The sequence below is a fragment of the Lactuca virosa genome, chromosome 9 (assembly GCF_052849685.1).
Source record: "Lactuca virosa cultivar CGN04683 chromosome 9, Lactuca_virosa_CGN04683_v6, whole genome shotgun sequence".
NCBI lineage: Eukaryota > Viridiplantae > Streptophyta > Magnoliopsida > Asterales > Asteraceae > Lactuca > Lactuca virosa.
This window is the reverse complement of record NC_136434.1, coordinates 288,830,002-288,848,710: the sequence shown is the minus strand read 5'-3', so window position 1 is coordinate 288,848,710 and position 18,709 is coordinate 288,830,002. Positions and strand designations below refer to the sequence as shown.

The 18,709-nt window shown below is 38.2% G+C and overlaps 1 pseudogene; it reads right to left on the bottom strand.

Moving 5' to 3' along the window:
* Nucleotides 1-1,150: 1,150 nt before the first annotated feature.
* On the bottom strand, nucleotides 1,151-1,553 carry LOC145139269 (ubiquitin-like protein 5 pseudogene; annotated as a pseudogene).
* Between the last annotated feature and the right edge of the window lie 17,156 nt (nucleotides 1,554-18,709).

The following is an 18,709-nucleotide window of genomic DNA, read 5'->3' as shown; positions in this document are numbered from 1 at the left end:
TAATCTGTGGGAAATCTTGAGATGGGGAAACTCAAAAGGTTCCATTTCCAAATCTGAAACTGGAGAGACGCAAGTGTGAGATCAGAATAGGGAAAACAGGAGAATAGAGTAAAATAGAGACTGAACTTGGCCGGTGTCTTGGAGTCGATCTCTTCTGTATGAAACCGGAGATGTCCAGGACTTTCCGAAGGAGATGCCGAAGCATTGAAGTCGGTCGTTGTGGGTAGTAACGGTAGATATGAGATGTGTTGAAGAAGAAGAAGAAGAAGAAGAAGAAGAGTGATTAAATTTACCGGCCCATTTAAAAAAAATGAAATAATATTTATTTTGTATAATAAACAAATCAATAAATAATTAATAAATAACAAGTAAATAGAAAATAAATCAAAAAATAAATAAATAAGGGTAAAATGGTCTTTTTATGTGCAGAGGGACTAAGCAAGCAAGAAAAAACAAAACAATAGACCATCCGAGTTAATTTTTGAAAATAGGGACTAAACACGCTTTCTGATATATGTACGAGGGATATATTAATAACTTTATATATTAAACTAAGAAGAATTAAAACACGGGTTAAAAATCATATCCACAAAATTTATTTGAGTCAGAGTTAGATCCGTTGATCCCGAATTTGCAGCCCTAAAAGCCATCATCATTCCTTGCTCAAAAATATGAACTGTTCAAGGTATGCATTCAGAAATGAAGGCCAATGGAGACTAATCTTAACTGCATTAGTATAATATAATTTATATATATTTAGCAATTAAAGCCAAATAGAAGGCCACCTTTTGGCCCTAATTTCCAAGATTCTAACGAAAACAATTAAAGCACTCAAGAAGATTATAATATGACATTCTACATTTAGCAATCAAGGTAAATCGAATGCTGATCCAATTGCATAATTTCTGCAAGATCAAAGGAAAAGGGCATGAGAAATCATTAAAAACATTCAACGAGATGATACCATACAGCTTAACAATTGAATCAAGCCAAATGGAAACCGATGAATTTGCTCTAATTTCCTAAATTTGCAAGGAAAAAGACATCAGAAATCTGTGAACATTGAATTTACGCCATCATATGTTTAACTAAAAAAGGTTAATTTGCCCCCACTGGTATATGATTCGATCACTGAACATAAAAGGCGTTGAATTTAGAAAAGTAAATAGCTTTGATTTCGATCACATATTAAACAGTTTCAGCAATTCAAAACACGGAATTTCGTTCTTACACACCAAGTTATGGTCAATGATCGAACTTACATAGAACCATATAACGCTGAATTTCAATTGTAATAGAGCTCGAGACCCATGCCATCGTGAATCTCGTAATCCTTGAGGGTAATATGATCCTTATAGATGTTGTACCACTTCTGGATCCTTATCTTGTCGGCGCGTGTTCCAGTCTGAGCTGCTGCGAGCTTCTTCAGATCACCGGTGGTGTGGTCGTCGTTGCACTTTACACGAACCTTCTTCCCCAAACGATCGTTCGAAACCACCTCGATCATCTTTGTTGTCTTTATTTATTTGTCTGCAATTAAATTTGGTGAAAGGATATGATCCCGAAACCCTAAATTTAAGGAATTATAATTTGGAGTTTTGGGCAAAATATTTACACTTGTAGGACCCATTTTCATGGAATTGTCTTTTAAACCCTTAAGTCTTTTTTTTATTGAAGTCGATATTATTTGTGGAAGGGGTATCGTGGTGCGATGTAGTGTGGTTTAAGCTTTTTGGAAACCTCAAGTTGATCGTATTGTATAGTTTCACAAAATCATGAACTGCAAATCTGTTGCGACGGACCATGAGGCAGGAATGGCTAGACCGAGTCGGGTCAAGACGGTTCCGGTTTGGCATAAGGATTATGTGTTTGACAAGTAGTAGATAAGGATAAGCACCGGTTTCAATATTTACGTTTCATAGATTAGCTTTGTTTTGATTTTGAATTGTTTTTTGGGATTATCTTTTTATCCTGTTAGTTTGAAGTATTTTAATGCATTCAGTAACAAGCCAACATGGTAGATTTTGGATCAATCTTCTCGTCTTCCTTTCTCTATCTCTGGAGCTAGTACTCGCTTGAAGTAGTGCAGGTCTGAGACCTATTGTGCTGCTTAACAACTAGTGCTTTCATTGAGAGATTTTTGGCCATGGATGAAGTTGTTCTTCGGTTGCTAATCAAAGAGCATACCGACACACTAAACCACAGGATTGAGCAACTTTCCCCTGAACTACAGATTTTCAAACAACAAAAACAAGTCAGCGGAAATGGAGATCGGGGATCGAACCTCCCCAGATCCATGCGCTTGGATGTGCCTCGTTTCAATGGCACCGACCCGGAGACTTGGATTTTCGCCATGGAGGAATATTTTGGCCTACACGGGACAACAACAGAACAATGACTTCGCATCGTCGGATTTAATCTGGACGGAGACGCAGCGGAATGGTTTCGTTGGATGAAACGCAACAATATGGTCACCAATTGGGAAGGTTTTTTGGAAAACATACGGACCCGGTTTGGACCATCGAAGTATGAAGACCCGCAAGGCGCCTTGTCTAAGCTAATCCAATGTGGCACCGTGTCACAATACCAAGCCGAATTCGAGAAACTTATGAATCGGGTAACTAATATTAGCGAAAACTTACTCATCTCGTTTTACACATCAGGATTGAAACCTACAATACAAAGGGAACTCCTTGTTTCCAAACCCAATACCTTGGGTGAAGCTTTTGAACTATCCAAAATTTGCCATGTTGGCTTGTTACCGAATACATTAAAATACTTCAAACTAACAGGATAAAAAGATAATCCCAAAAAACAATTCAGAATCAAAACAAAGCTAATATGTGAAACGTAAATATTGAAACTGGTGCTTATCCTTATCTACTACTTGTCAAACACATAATCCTTATGCCAACCCGTCCGTATAACGTAGTTGACGAGTCCCATGTGACCACACTACCAGTGGAGTTTGAAAATGGAAGACCCATCGAACAGTCGGTCGCCATTTGTGGATCTAGGCGTGTTTTGGACAAGGGTATTCCAGCTGTGCAAGTGCTAGTTCAATGGACATGTAGTTCACCATAGAATGCGACATGGGAGTGGGTAGATGAATTTCAGGCTGCCTATCCTCACTATCACATTAAGGACAAGGTGCTTCCAGACGCGGAGGGGAATGTTGCGACGGACCATGATGCGGGAATGGCTAGACCGAGTCAGGTCAAGACGGTTCCGGGTTGGCATAAGGATTATGTGTTTGATAAGTAGCAGATAAGGTTTCAATATTTACGTTTCATATATTAGCTTTGTTTTGATTTTGAATTGTTTTTTGGGATTATCTTTTTATCCTGTTAGTTTGAAGTATTTTAATGCATTCGGTAACAAGCCAACATGGCAGATTTTGGATCAATCTTCTCGTCTTCCTTTCTCTATCTCTAGAGCTAGCACTCGCTTGAAGTAGTGCAGGTCTCAGACCTATTTTGCTGCCTAACAAAATCACACCACCAAAGTTCTAAATCATGTTATGTAGTACAGACGGTTTATGTGGTTTATGCAGTTTGATGAATAATTTTCGTATTTATTAAAAATAATTTATGGCATACCACAAATCATACCCAATTTGTTAACTTATTTTTATATATAAAACATTACATCTCTCACCCGTTTTGAAGGAAAACTCTAATAAAAGCAAAAATTTTGGTATTGCTCTTGAAAATGTTGAGACTTTTAGATTTACTTATTTCCTTAATTGTGAAGGGTCTTCTTTTCTTTTTACTTACATCGGGTTGCCAATTAGTTCCAATGTGAAGCTAGCCAAAATTCAGGTTTCTATTACTGACTGGTTCAAAGAAAAGCTTAGTTTTCGAAGACGACATGAGAATTTGAAGATGACATAAGGGTTCATTATTCTTGTATGTTCATGTCGGTGACTGATTATGAGAAATCGAAATTATCGGGAGAGGATTGTAATGACCCAAATTTCCTACCATTAATGATACTAGTGTTTTGTGACAACCCGGAAACTTCAATCTTGTACAGTTAATCAATTCAATCATTATTCAACTTGTTTTGTCGATGTCTGGTGCTATTTAAGGGTTCATTTAAGTGTTCTAAGCTTAAACTTGACCAAGGTTGAGATTAGGAATGAGTCATCAAGCCATATAGTGAGGAAATCGGGTCATACACGCCTCTTGGAGGAGTGTACGGCCGTACACATGGGTGTGCGGCCGTACACCCACTCCCTCGGCAGCACACTCACTTTTGGGCAGCACCCTTACTCCTATATAAAGGGTAGCCTCGTTCCTTTCCTTCCTTTAGCACCTTGGCAGCACACAACATCATTTCCTCTCAAGTTTCTCCAACTTTGAACCTCCCAAAGCTTCAAGAACGTGAGTACTTCTTCCTCTAGCTTACAATCCATGAAAGACCTCTCTATCTAAGCTTTAAAGGTGCAAAAATGGACATGTTCTTCGTGTTGGAAGTGAGTGTGGCCGCACACCCTCTTAAGGTGGCCGCACACCCTTAAAACACCCTCCAAAGTGAGAGTTTGACTTCCATATTCGAGATAGACATGCCCCTAGCCTTGTTGTACCTTGGAAATGGCATTTTGGACATTTTTGAGTGGAGTGTACGACCACACACACCTGTGTACGGCCGCACACACACTTGCGAGGCAGCACACCCAAGTGTGCGACCACACACTCATTGTAGGACCATAAACCCACTTCTAAGACCCTAAACTTGTACTACAACTAAGTTTGGACCAAGAACACTTCATGGATTGCAAGTATGGACCTTGAAACACCCCAAGAACACCTTCCATCATGGGTGTACGGCCGCACACCCCTTGGGCCGCAAACCCATGGCCGCACACACCTTAAAGGTGGTCATACACTCCCCTCATGCAATCCTTTAGAGCTCTAACACTTAGTGCAAGTAGTCCCAAGTTCCTAGAGTGGTTCTCCATCACATTTAGTGGTGAAATACCTCCATTTGACTCCTTTATGTGTCATTGCATGTAATTTAGGGTCAAATCGTGTTCAAGGCTTCACTTGAACATCCAGCGTTTCGTGTCGATCCTTTATTCAAATCACCCGAGGTGAGTTCATACCCCTACGTTTTTCCGAGTTTTTCATGTTTTCAGGGGGGGGGAATACAAGCAAAAGTACAAGGAAACTTGTGCTCAAAATATATTAATTTGTTTAAGATAATTATATGTTCAGTATGCTTTTAACATGGAAAAACAGTTTTGCCAAAGAAATCAACTCGTAGAAACAGTTTTCAAAACTAGAACAATGAACTTGTGAATCACGTAGTAAAATGTATTATTTTATAAAGGATTCATGCAAATCATAAACATGATTTTCAGTATTATTACTTGTAAATTTGTTAGTCTAAGTTGGAGACACGTCCTTGGTAACACTCCCACAAAATCAGAGTGTAGGACTAGCACATATGACCAGAATCTCTTGGAGGGAGAGCGTGACTGTTGTGTATAGATCTATACGGGACTGACTATCCCGCATCTCGCTGCTAGCTACAGTGGGACCGGCAGGTCTACAGGTGACAAAGTCATAAAGGATACTGGCCCCCATACGTTCCGTATCAAGTTAATGTATGGTTATAAAACTCACAAGCTAGATAGCAGAGATTTACATTTGTAATAATGAATCAAGTGAACTAACCTCAAAGTAATAACCGATAGATTACTGGAGGGTATTACTAATAATACCTTCAGGACTTAGTTCATCACGGTTTTCTTTTATTTAGTTTTATTTATGTAATAAGGCTAATATACCTCTCTGGGTGTAACCAGGGTTTTTAAAAGAAAACTGCTTTTCGAGTATGGTAGATACTTGCACACCTCAGTTTAGAACGGATAATCAATCATCAACCTTTAGGGAAAATATAGGATTTTCCCGGGATAACCCGGCTATTCAAAAACAGATTGTTTAACATGTAATCAATGGATATTCATATTCCTTCCACGACTCATTGGATCGTACATACCTTGTATGAATTTGGAAATCATGGAAGGAATGGGTTTTCAAACAAGCTTTTCATAAGAAAACATAGGATTTTCTTGAGGAACACTTTTCAAAAGGATTCCAGAAACACTTTTCCACTAAAACTAAATGCTTATGAACTCACCAGCTTTATGCTGATATTCTTTCAAAACTGCTTGTATTCTTAGGGAATCAGTAGACAGGTACTTCTTGGATTAGAGGAGCCGGAGCAATAAGAGTCATGTTTTCTATATTTTTGCATACTTTAAATGTATTTAAAACAAGTTTCAAACTGATGTAAACTCTTTTCATGATTGTATTCAATGTTTGGTTGTGTTTACTATGCTTGCTATACAAATGTTGTGATACTACGCATGACGTCCTCCACCCCCGAACGTTTCCGCCGTTTCGGTTTGGGGGTGTGACAGATTGGTATCAGAGCCCTTGTTTATAGCGAACTAAGTATACCGAACCTTACATGGTATACAACTATAAATATTAAGGGGCCTAAGCGCTCTAAACTAAAAGTATACTTTCAAAAATACAAGTATTTTTATAAAAGTATATAAGTATACCCGAGTATTAAAATCTGTGTTGTAAGTAAAACAAAACAAAAGTATTTGGATGTTGGACACTACGGTTAAGCCTGGGCAGTTATGTAATCATGTCTAGGGTCAATATAGCCTGATCAACTATATTCATCCGAGACATGACCAACATGTGCTTGGGAGTGACTATGGTGTTGCAGCAAGCCTAAGAACTTACCTAAAACAATCAACATAAAATACTATAGGAGTATTTTAGCTAGAGCCAAACTCGGTATATAGATTTGTTCCAAGTGTTGATACCTCTTCTTTCTTAAGCGATAACTTACTTGCATTAGTAACCTTCCTATGCATATCGCTTGGTAAAACACTTTTATTATCAAGATGAGATATATATTGTTCCATATATCTTGAGGACTTACCATCCTCTTCTTCCTGATTGTTTCTAGAAAAAGATGCCTCCTCGACCAAGACCCAACAGAAGGGACAACACTCCGCCACCACCACCACCTCCCCAGTTTGACCCCGTCATGTTCCAGGCAGCAGTTACCGCTTCTGTAACAGCAGCAATGGCACAAGTAAACTATGGTAGGGCTGGAGGTGGAGCCGACCCACAAAGACAAGGCGGAAGTTAGGGACATCAAAAGGAGTGTTCCTATAAGGACTTCATGACTGCAAAACCCAAGTCCTTCGACGGAAACGGAGGAGTCATCGCTCTGACTCGGTGGTTCGAGAAGATCGAATCCATCTTCGAAATTTGCGCCTGTTCCGAAGCAAACAAGGTGAAGTTCGCCGCCTGCACCTTCACCGACAGAGCTCTGACCTGGTGGAATGGTCGAGTCAAAACCCTAACCCTGCCAGTGGCTAATGCCATGGGTTGGGAAAGACTGAAGGAACTCATGCTTGCGGAATACTACCCGAGGGGCGAAGTGCAAAAGTTGGAGCACGAACTCTGGAATTTGAAGATGAAGGGTTCAGACATCGCTGCCTACACCGCTAGATTCTGTGATCTGGCTCTCCTCTGTCCGGGAATGGTCACCCCGGAAAGCAAGAAGATCGAAAGGTACATTTGGGGACTGACGCAACCAACCAAAGGAAATGTCTTAGCTGTGAGGCCGGCCACATTTGAGAGCGCCAAGGATCTGGCTCAGACTCTGATCGATCATGGAGTCGATCTTGACGAGGTGACGGCTGCTCCTGCACCACAGAAGGAGAGTAGTGGGAAGAAGAAATTTTGGAACAAGCGCAAGGGCCAGTCCTTTCAGGAGCCATCCAAGAAACAACAAATAGTGGCAGTTCACGCTGCTACTACTCCTGCTACTACTCCTGCTGCAGTCCCCGTTACTCCAACAAACCCCAGTCACTATGCTGGAAAACTACCTCTGTGCAACAAGTGCAACTACCATCATCAGGGACAGTGCCGGGAGATGTCGTGCACCAACTGTGGCAAGAAGGGACACACAACTCGATTTTGAAAAGGACCAGCCCAACCAAACAATTAGGCTCCTGGGGTGGGTGCTGGTCAAGCCTGTTATGGCTGTGAAGAGGTTGGGCACTTCAAGAGAGATTGTCCCAAGGCAACAACAGGTGGCAATGCAGGAAGGGTGTTGGCAATAGGCCAGGAGGAAGCGGTCGCTAATCCTACCGTTGATACGGGTACGTTCCTCCTTGACAACTCTCATGCATGCATTCTTTTCGATTCTGGTGCAGAGAGGAGTTTTGTTAGTCATGCATTCAAACATCTAATCAAACGTAAATCCCAACCTTTAACCGAAACGTTCACCATCGAGATGGCTAACGGAGAGAAAGAAAGCGCGAACGACGTATTCATAGGCTGTACTCTTACCTTAGGCAATCATTCCTTTCCTATCGACCTTATGCATGTATCTATTAAGAGTTTCGATGTCATTATCGGTATGGATTGGTTGAGCCCCAATCATGCTAACATCCTTTGCTTCGAAAAAGCCATTCGCCTCAACCTTCCCTCTGGCGAAACCCTCATGATTTATGGTGATAAACTCAGTTCGAACCTTCGTATCATCTCGTGCGTCAAAGCTCAGAAGTACCTGCGGAAGGAATGTCATGCGTTTCTAGCTCATGTCGTTGATGAGACACAAAAGGGTAAAGACCTCGAGAGCATCCCCGAAGTCTGCAACTTTCCTGATGTCTTCCCTGAAGATCTCCCAGGAATTCCTCCCGAGCGTCAAGTCGAGTTTCGTATCGACTTAATCCCCGGAGCTACTCCGGTAGCTAAGTCTCCTTACCGTTTAGCAGCAGCAGAAATGCAAGAATTATCCAGCCAGCTCAATGAGCTGATCAGCAAAGGGTTCATAAGGCCGAGTTTCTCACCTTGGGGAGCTCCGATCTTATTCGTGAAAAAGAAAGATGGATCCTTTCGGATGTGCATTGACTACCGAGAACTGAACAAGCTGACCATCAAGAACCGATATCCCTTACCCAGAATCGATGATCTCTTTGACCAACTTCAGGGAGCCAGTTATTTCTCAAAGATAGATCTAAGATCAGGGTACCATCAGTTGCGAGTTCACGAGAATGATGTGCCCAAGACAGCATTTCGAACTCGCTATGGACACTACGAATTTGTAGTAATGCCCTTTGGTCTGACCAACGCACCGGAAGTATTCATGGACCTGATGAATCGAGTGTGCTGCCCTTTCCTGGACAAGTTCGTGATCGTGTTCATCGACGATATACTTGTCTATTCTCGGAGTGAGAACGATCATAAACAGCACTTAAGGCAGGTGCTGGAAACCTTAAGGGCAGAGAAGCTATATGCAAAATTTTCAAAGTGTGAGTTCTGGATCAGGAAGTTGAATTTCCTTGGTCACGTGGTTAGCAAAGAAGGCATACACGTGGACCCTTCCAAAATCAAAGCGACAGAGAATTGGTCTGCACCAAAGACACCCACAGAAATCCGGCAATTCTTGGGACTCGCGGGCTATTATCGCAGGTTTATCCAGAATTTCTCCAGAATCGCTAAGCCTTTAACTACCCTGACACAAAAAGGTGTAACCTTTAGTTGGGGAGTCAAGCAAGACATTGCGTTTCAAACATTGAAGCAGGCCCTATGCAGCGCACCGATCTTGTCCCTACCCGAAGGGACGGAAGACTTCGTGGTCTATTACGATGCATCCAATCAGGGCCTAGGCTGTGTGCTCATGCAACGAGGAAAGGTCATCGCCTATGCCTCGAGGCAGTTAAAAACACACGAAGTCAATTACGCAACTCACGATTTAGAGTTGGGAGCAGTGGTCTTTGCGTTAAAGATCTGGAGACGTTATCTCTACGGAACCAAGTGCACTATCTTCACCGACCATAAGAGCTTGCAGCATATCTTTGATCAGAAGGAGTTAAACATGAGACATCGACGATGGGTAGAGCTACTCAGTGACTATGAGTGTGAAATTCGTTACCATCCCGGCAAGGCCAATGTGGTAGCAGATGCCCTCAGCCGAAAGGAGTATTCAGGGAGGTCAAGGGAGACGGGGTCTACTATTTCATGGACCGTATCTGGACCCCGAAGTATGGTGGTTACAGAGAAGTTGTCATGAACGAAGCTCACAAGACGAGATACTCCATTCACCCAGGGTCAGATAAGATGTACTTGGATCTCAAACAACTCTATTGGTGGCCAAACATGAAAGCGGAAATTGCAACCTTTGTGGGCAAGTGCTTGACTTGCGCCAAGGTAAAGGTGGAATATCAAAAGCCCTCAGGTTTACTCCAGCAGCCAGAGATACCTGAGTGGAAGTGGGAAAGGATAACCATGGATTTTATCACCAAATTACCCAGATCTCCGAGCGGGCACGACGCCATCTGGGTGATTGTCGATCGGTTGACTAAATCCGCCCATTTCCTACCAATCAAAGAAAACTTCAAGATGGAGAGACTCACACGGATCTACATTCAAGAGATAGTTCGCCTTCATGGGGTACCTGTATCCATTATCTCCGACCGAGATAGCAGGTTTACCTCAAGATTCTGGCAATCACTACAGAAGGCTCTTGGAACTAAGTTAGATATGAGCACGGCTTATCATTCACAGACTGATGGACGGAGTGAGAGAACAATTCAGACATTGGAAGATATGTTGAGAGCCTGCGTCATCGACTTCGGCGCGTCATGGGACACTCATCTTCCCTTGGTTGAATTTTCCTACAACAACAACTACCATACCAGCATCAAGGATGCGCCGTTTGAAGCCCTCTATGGCCGCAAGTGTAGATCCCCTCTGTGCTGGGCTGAAGTGGGTGACACGCAGCTAGTCAAGGGTCAAGTCCCTGACAGCACTCTCACTGGTCCTGAAATTATCCGAGAGACGACTGAAAAGATTATGCAAATCCGAGAACGACTAAAAGCCTCACGAGATAGACAAAAGAGCTACGCCGATAAGAGACGAAAACCCTTGGAATTCCAAGTCGGTGATCGCGTCCTTCTGAAGGTCTCACCCTGGAAAGGCATGATACGTTTCGGAAAACGTGGAAAGCTAAACCCAAGGTACGTTGGACCATTCGAGATCCTTGCTAGGATCGGTCCCGTAGCATACAAACTCCAGTTACCACGAGAGCTCAGCAACATCCATCCTGTCTTCCATGTGTCGAACCTAAAGAAGTGTCTGTCCGATGAGAAAATTGTGATTCCTCTCGACGAGATCGAATTAGACGATGGTCTACACTTCGTGGAAGAACCTGTCGAAATCAGGGATCGAGAAGTCAAACGTACGAAACAGAGTCGCATCCCGATAGTGAAGGTCCGCTGGAATGCCAAGCGGGGTCCTGAATTCACTTGGGAGCACGAGGATTCTATGAAGCAGAAGTACCCCCATCTATTTCCTAGATCATGATTGTACTTTATCCTTGAATTTCGGGTTTAACGGGGGGATGATGTGACAACCCGGAAACTTCAATCTTGTACAGTTAATCAATTCAATCATTATTCAACTTGTTTTGTCGATGTCTAGTGCTATTTAAGGGTTCATTTAAGTGTTCTAAGATTAAACTTGACCAAGGTTGAGATTAGGAATGAGTCATCATGCCATATAGTGAGGAAACCGGGCCATACACGCCTCTTGGAGAAGTGTACGGCCGTACACATGGGTGTGCGGCCGCACACCCACTCCCTCTGCAGCACACTCACTTTTGGGCAGCACCCTTACTCCTATATCAAGGGTAGCCTCCTTCCTTTCATTCCTTTAGCACCTTGGCAGCACACAACATCATTTCCTCTCAAGTTTCTCCAACTTTGAACCTCCCAAAGCTTCAAGAACGTGAGTACTTCTTCCTCTAGCTTACAATCCATGAAAGACCTCTCTATCTAAGCTTTAAAGGTGCAAAAATGGACATGTTCTTTGTGTTGGAAGTGAGTGCGGCCGCATACCCTCTTAAGGTGGCCGCACACCCTTAAAACACCCTCCAAAGTGAGAGTTTGACTTCCATATTCGAGATAGACATGCCCCTAGCCTTGTTGTACCTTGGAAATGGCATTTTGGACATTTTTGAGTGGAGTGTACGACCGCACACACACTTGCGAGGCAGCACACCCAAGTGTGCGACCACACACTCATTGTAGGACCATAAACCCACTTCTAAGACCCTAAACTTGTACTCCAACTAAGTTTGGACCAACCACACTTCATGGATTGCAAGTATGGACCTTGAAACACCCCAAGAACAGCTTCCATCATGGGTGTATGGCCGCACACCCCTTGGGCCGCACACCCATGGCCGCACACACCTTAAAGGTGGCCATACACCCCCCTCATGCAATCCTTTAGAGCTCTAACACTTAGTGCAAGTAGTCCCAAGTTCCTAGAATGGTTCTCCATCACATTTAGTGGTGAAATACCTCCATTTGACTCCTTTATGTGTCATTGCATGTAATTTAGGGTCAAATCGTGTTCAAGGCTTCACTTGAACATCCAGCGTTTCGTGTCGATCCTTCATTCAAATCACCCGAGGTGAGTTCATACCCCTACGTTTTTCCGAGTTTTTCATGTTTTCAGGGGGGGGGGAATACAAGCAAAAGTACAAGGAAACTTGTGCTCAAAATATATTAATTTGTTTAAGATAATTATATGTTCAGTATGCTTTTAACATGGAAAAACAGTTTTGCCAAAGAAATCAACTCGTAGAAACAGTTTTCAAAACTAGAACAATGAACTTGTGAATCACGTAGTAAAATGTATTATTTTATAAAGGATTCATGCAAATCATAAACAGGATTTTCAGTATTATTACTTGTAAATTTGTTAGTCTAAGTTGGAGACACGTCCCTGGTAACACTCCCACAGAATCAGAGTGTAGGACAAGTACTTATGACCAGAATCTCTTGGAGGGAGAGCGTGACTGTTGTGTATAGATCTATACGGGACTGACTATCCTGCACCTCGCTGCTAGCTACAGTGGGACCGACAGGTCTACAGGTGACAAAGTCATAAAGGATACTGGCCCCCATACGTTCCGTATCATGTTAATGTATGGTTATAAAACTCACAAGCTAGATATCAAAGATTTACTTTTGTAATAATGAATCAAGTGAACTAACCTCAAAGTAATAACCGATAGATTACTGGAGGGTATTACTAATAATACCTTCAGGACTTAGTTCATCACGGTTTTCTTTTATTTAGTTTTATTTATGTAATAAGGCTAATATACATCTCTAGGTGTAACCAGGGTTTTTAAAAGAAAACTGCTTTTCGAGTATGGTAGATACTTGCACACCTCAGTTTAGAACGGATAATCAATCATCAACCTTTAGGGAAAATATAGGATTTTCCCGGGATAACCCGGCTATTCAAAAACAGATTGTTTAACATGTAATCAATGGATATTCATATTCCTTCCACGACTCCTTGGATCGTACATACCTTGTATGAATTTGGAAGTCATGGAAGGAATGAGTTTTCAAACAAGCTTTTCATAAGAAAACATAGGATTTTCTTGAGGAACACTTTTCAAAAGGATTCCAGAAACACTTTTCCACTAAAACTAAATGTTTATGAACTCACCAGCTTTATGCTGATATTCTTTCAAAACTGCTTGTATTCTCAGGAAATCAGTAGACAGGTATTTCTTGGATTAGAGGAGCCGGAGCAATAAGAGTCATGTTTTCTATATTTTTGCATACTTTAAATGTATTTAAAACAAGTTTCAAACTGATGTAAACTCTTTTCATGATTGTATTCAATGTTTGGTTGTGTTTACTATGCTTGCTATACAAATGTTGTGATACTACGCATGACGTCCTCCACCCCCGAACGTTTCCGCCGTTTCGGTTTGGGGGTGTGACATGTTTCGTTAAGTTTCTTTCTTAAACTAACCGGCGTGAGATTTTTATACTAAAAATTCTCTACGTTTTGAATTTATAAAACATTTATCTAATGCTTCTTAACACACATACAAACAGTGAACCTGAATAGATATAATATAGTTGCGGTAAATAAGGGTGTCGAATAAACTCAAATTAACAAACAAAATAAGTTTTAGAGAATCAGTTTTGAAGGACTTCCACATAAACTTCGAATCCCTATTTCATATGATGAATTTATGATAGTGCAAATGTGCAATGAAGTATTGAGATTTTACCAATTATACTAACAATTATGATCAGCTACTAGTTTTTATGATAAATAAGTATTCTAATTTAATGTTTACGAAACTAGAAACCTATAAACCAACTAATTGTTTAAAACTGCTTATGATTAAATCAATGGTTTAATGAGTTTAAACCTAGCAAGGGTTATTAAACCAATGTTCTCTTATCTGCTAAAGTTACCAATAATTACCACCTAAACCTATACTAACAATTATGATCAATTACTAGTTTTTTATGATAAATAAGTATTCTAATTTAATGTTTACGAAACTAGAAACCTATAAACCAACTAATTGTTTAAATCTACTTATGATTAAATCAAGGGTTTAGTGAGTTTAAACCTAGCATGGGTTATCAAACCAATGTTCTCTTATATGCTAAAGTGACCGATAATTACCACCTAAACCTAGGATTGTTTACTCACAACTCTTTAATAGTTTGAAGAACAAAACTAATTAAGTTACAAGCCACAATAATCATATCCAAAATCAAAACTACATGCAACTAAATTATAAGCAATAAAAAATTGAAATTTTAACAATGAAGTAAACGATTTGATCAAAAAGTAACATTATATCATCTCATTATCTTCAAAATCAAATTTACATAATAGTAATATAGTTTATCTATATTTAAGTGGAAGATGAGGTATTTAGCCTTAAAAAAAAACAATTTAAAAAATTGTTAAATATTGCAAACCTAATGATTTCTTCCACAATCCTCTTCTACATCACATCTACAACCTTTCTGCCTTCAGGAACGAAACAATGGTTTTTTTTCGCACCTCAAAGGGTTTTTTTCACTATTTTCATATATGTTAAAATCTCGTATTTATAGAAAAATAAACTTAGCGGCGCTAAGCCTTCGTCTTCACGGTGTTATCTTTAGCGAATCTTCCCGAAGTAATCCCCTCTTTCGCGTCGTTATGCTCTAACTTCGCGGCGCTAACCCCGTAATTTATGGTATCTTCCATTTTCTTCATTATCTAGTTCATCTTTAGCTCCTTTTTTTCTTCTTTAAGACTTATCTCCGGATTTTGGACTTATTTATCATATATGAATATTTTTACATCATATTTATCCTTATTTTACAATTTTCTATTTAAAATACTAATATAATTAATCATATTTAATGACTAATTTTAGCAATATCAAAATACTCCATACATAAACCTTGTTTGCCCTCAAGCAAATGTAGAATCATAAACTAACTTGCTAAAATTCCAACTAACTAAAACCTACAAATTTTAAAAAAAATTCATTTTCATTATATATTTTTTTCTTCTCTTTTTTTTATAGTGAAAGTCATGACTTTCGATGAAGCTTATGTAACGGAGTTCTCCTCAATCAATCATAAACCAGTTAGTTTGCGTTTATTAGATCTAAAACATCCCTAGGAAGGTATTAACTACAAGAAAATTCCAATTTAACTATGAAAAAATTCCATAGCAAAAAGCTGAAATTTCGTAGCTAAATATGAATAACTACGGAATTTGCTACACGATTTATTAATTAGACTTTGTAGCTTTATTTTTTGTAGTAAAATGTTTATCTATGAAATTATAATTTTATAACAGTTTTTCTATGACGGTTTCTACGGCGTCTATTTTGTTGCAATTTGAGTTTCATAGCATTTTTCTATCAAATTTCATAGCAAATTTCGTACAAATTTTTCCGTAACTGTTCCGTAGCAAAATTCATAACAATTTTTCCGTAGCAAATGCTATTGTGATTTTTCCGTAGGCAATTTTGTAGCAATTTTTACATAGCAAATCTGTAGCAGTTTTTCCATACCAAATTTCGTAGCATTTGTTACGTACCATTATTTGATCAAATTCAGTTATTCAATTCGACTATTTATATAAAATTTATAAAAATACAGTTATATATAACCAAAAGCAACAGAGTATTTCTATAGAAACTAAAAAAAATATCCAATATATCAAAATATACATATTGCAAAATCAAAAGTCGCTACAAATTTAACATAAAACGCTATTTGATACATAATATTCTATCATTTAGTAATAAAAGTTTTGACATGTTCACTCAAAGTGTTAATCACATTCATTGCTTTTGCAAGTTGTTGTTCAAACTTTGCTTGGACATCTACATTTTTCTGTTGAAACTTCACATGCGTTTGTAGAACATCATCATATTTTTGTTGAACATCCTCATATTTTTGTCGAATATCCTCATATTGTTCACATTGCGTCTCAACTAACTTCTTCAATTTTTCAATATCGACTTTTGTCTCGGCACACTCTTAATCAACATTATTATCCGACAAATCATACGTTTCAGAAGAGTCATTACTAGAAAGAATGTGCTTGCCATATGAACCAAATCCATATAATCTACTTTTCCGATCATGTCCTCCAACATCATAAAAGAGTTGCTCCTCATGAATTTCCTCTCCTATCGTTTCCACTGCTTACATTGTTCCTTAAAATCATCCTATAATTTTATAATTGTGTTGAGATAAAAACTTATACATAAAATATTCGAAATAAAACTTACATGAAGTTATTCGAAATAAAACTTACATGATTTTTTTAGGTTTTTCGACTAAAAAAGCCACTCCATCATGATAAATACATATACCAAAAATTAAACATTAAAGTAGTTTGCTATGATACAAAACCTAATTAAAGTAGACTGATATGTTTATATTTAGCTTTGCCCTTTAAAAATGAAAAAATAGCTACTTACTTTTAGGCTCAACCCTTTTAAAAATCAAAATGGAACTAGATTGCTATGATACAAATCTAAATGAAAGTAGATTGCTGTTTTTTTGTATTTAGGCTCGGCCCTTTAAAAATGAAAAAAAAAATGATAACATACTTTTTAGTAATAACCCTTTTAAAAAATCAAAATGGAACTAGATTGTTATGATACAAAAGTAAATGAAAGTAGATTGCTATTTTTTAGGTTGAGTCCTTTTAAAATCAAAATGGAACCATATGCTCCTCTTAATAAGAATTGTGACATCTTTTCCAGAAATTTTAAAAACTTAAGAGCTTATAAATTTATTGGTTCATAAATATTATAGAAATATCTTATTGAAAATTTAAGCTTCCTACTTTTGACTTTAAAATAACAGTGTACTTTTGTTTGTTTAAATTTATTTTAGTATCCTACTTTTTACTTTGAAAATTTACCAAATTGTAGCAATGTGATCTAAATACAAAACTGAAAAAGTATAATGTTATAATTATGTCAGATTATTCAAAGTACAATGGTTTGATAAGAAAAAAAAGTTAAAAACGTTATGTAAGTCGTGTAACAATTAGTAACAAACCGGAAACAAATGATGTTTTCTTTTCCAAAATCCAAATACTTTAATGAATGTAGATTGTTATTCTTTGCATTTAGGTGTAACCGGTAAACTTTTGAATCAATCAGATTGATAAATCAATTAAGTGATAAAAGCAAAAAAACAGTAGTTTGTTAGAAGCATATATTAGAGAGGCTCATAGGCTTAAGATGTAAAGGGTGAGATTTTATGCAACAAAACTATACAATTTGATGATATATAAAATTAACTAAAGCAACTACTATTTTCAAGGAATTCATCATCACAGTCCATACAGTTTAGCACCAGGCATAATCCAATTTATGTACCAAAGAAGAAAGATTTACCTAAACTTAGAGAGGCTCATATTATTAAGATACAAGTGATGAGACAGACAAGATCGGAAGAGAAGCAAAGACAGAGATCGAACTGCAAAATAGCAAAATTAACATTTACCTAAAGTTAGGGTTGTACCGAAACTGTATTACTAAAAAATAGTAGTATTTTGCTTGATTTAATGGTGAGTCACTCAGGTTTTAAGAAGCAAACATAACAGAGAAGAAGGTTACCTGGTAGGGACGAAGACGACCGAGAAAAAAGTGGCAAAGAACCTTCCAATTAACGGAGCACGTGATGAACGACGAAGCAAACAAGAGGAGTGAGAGGAGCTCCCTATAGAGTGAAGTCACGTCAATAATGACGTAAGTAGAGACCGGGGGAAAATTAGATATTAATGTTCTCATTCATTTTTTTAATCGAGTCAAGAGGATATTTTTATTTATATAAAGTAACATTGATATATTATAAAAAAATAATGGTAATAATAACAAATAAAAAATTATAATGATATATAAAGATTATTACAAATAAAAATAAAATTATAATTAAAATAATAACACAGTTAAAACCAACAACTATTTTTAATATTTCTTTATCAAGAAAAATGGTTGATAGGAAAATAAAAAGAAATAGAGGTTGTACACAAAAAGTTATAAGTTAAACTTTGAAGGAAATATTATTTATATTTTAAATTTAATATTTGGTAAACACAAAAATAATAAACTTAGTTCATAAGTGTGAGGATTGATTGATATGTAGTAAGCATAAATATTGAGTCATACCCCTTTTACAAAAAGAATCTATTAGCCATACAAAATTTGAGCAAACGATCAAGTATTTAAAAATATAACTTAAACCGTAATATAATGAGTAAAAATAAGTTAGAACCAAAGTAATTTATTTGTTATACTG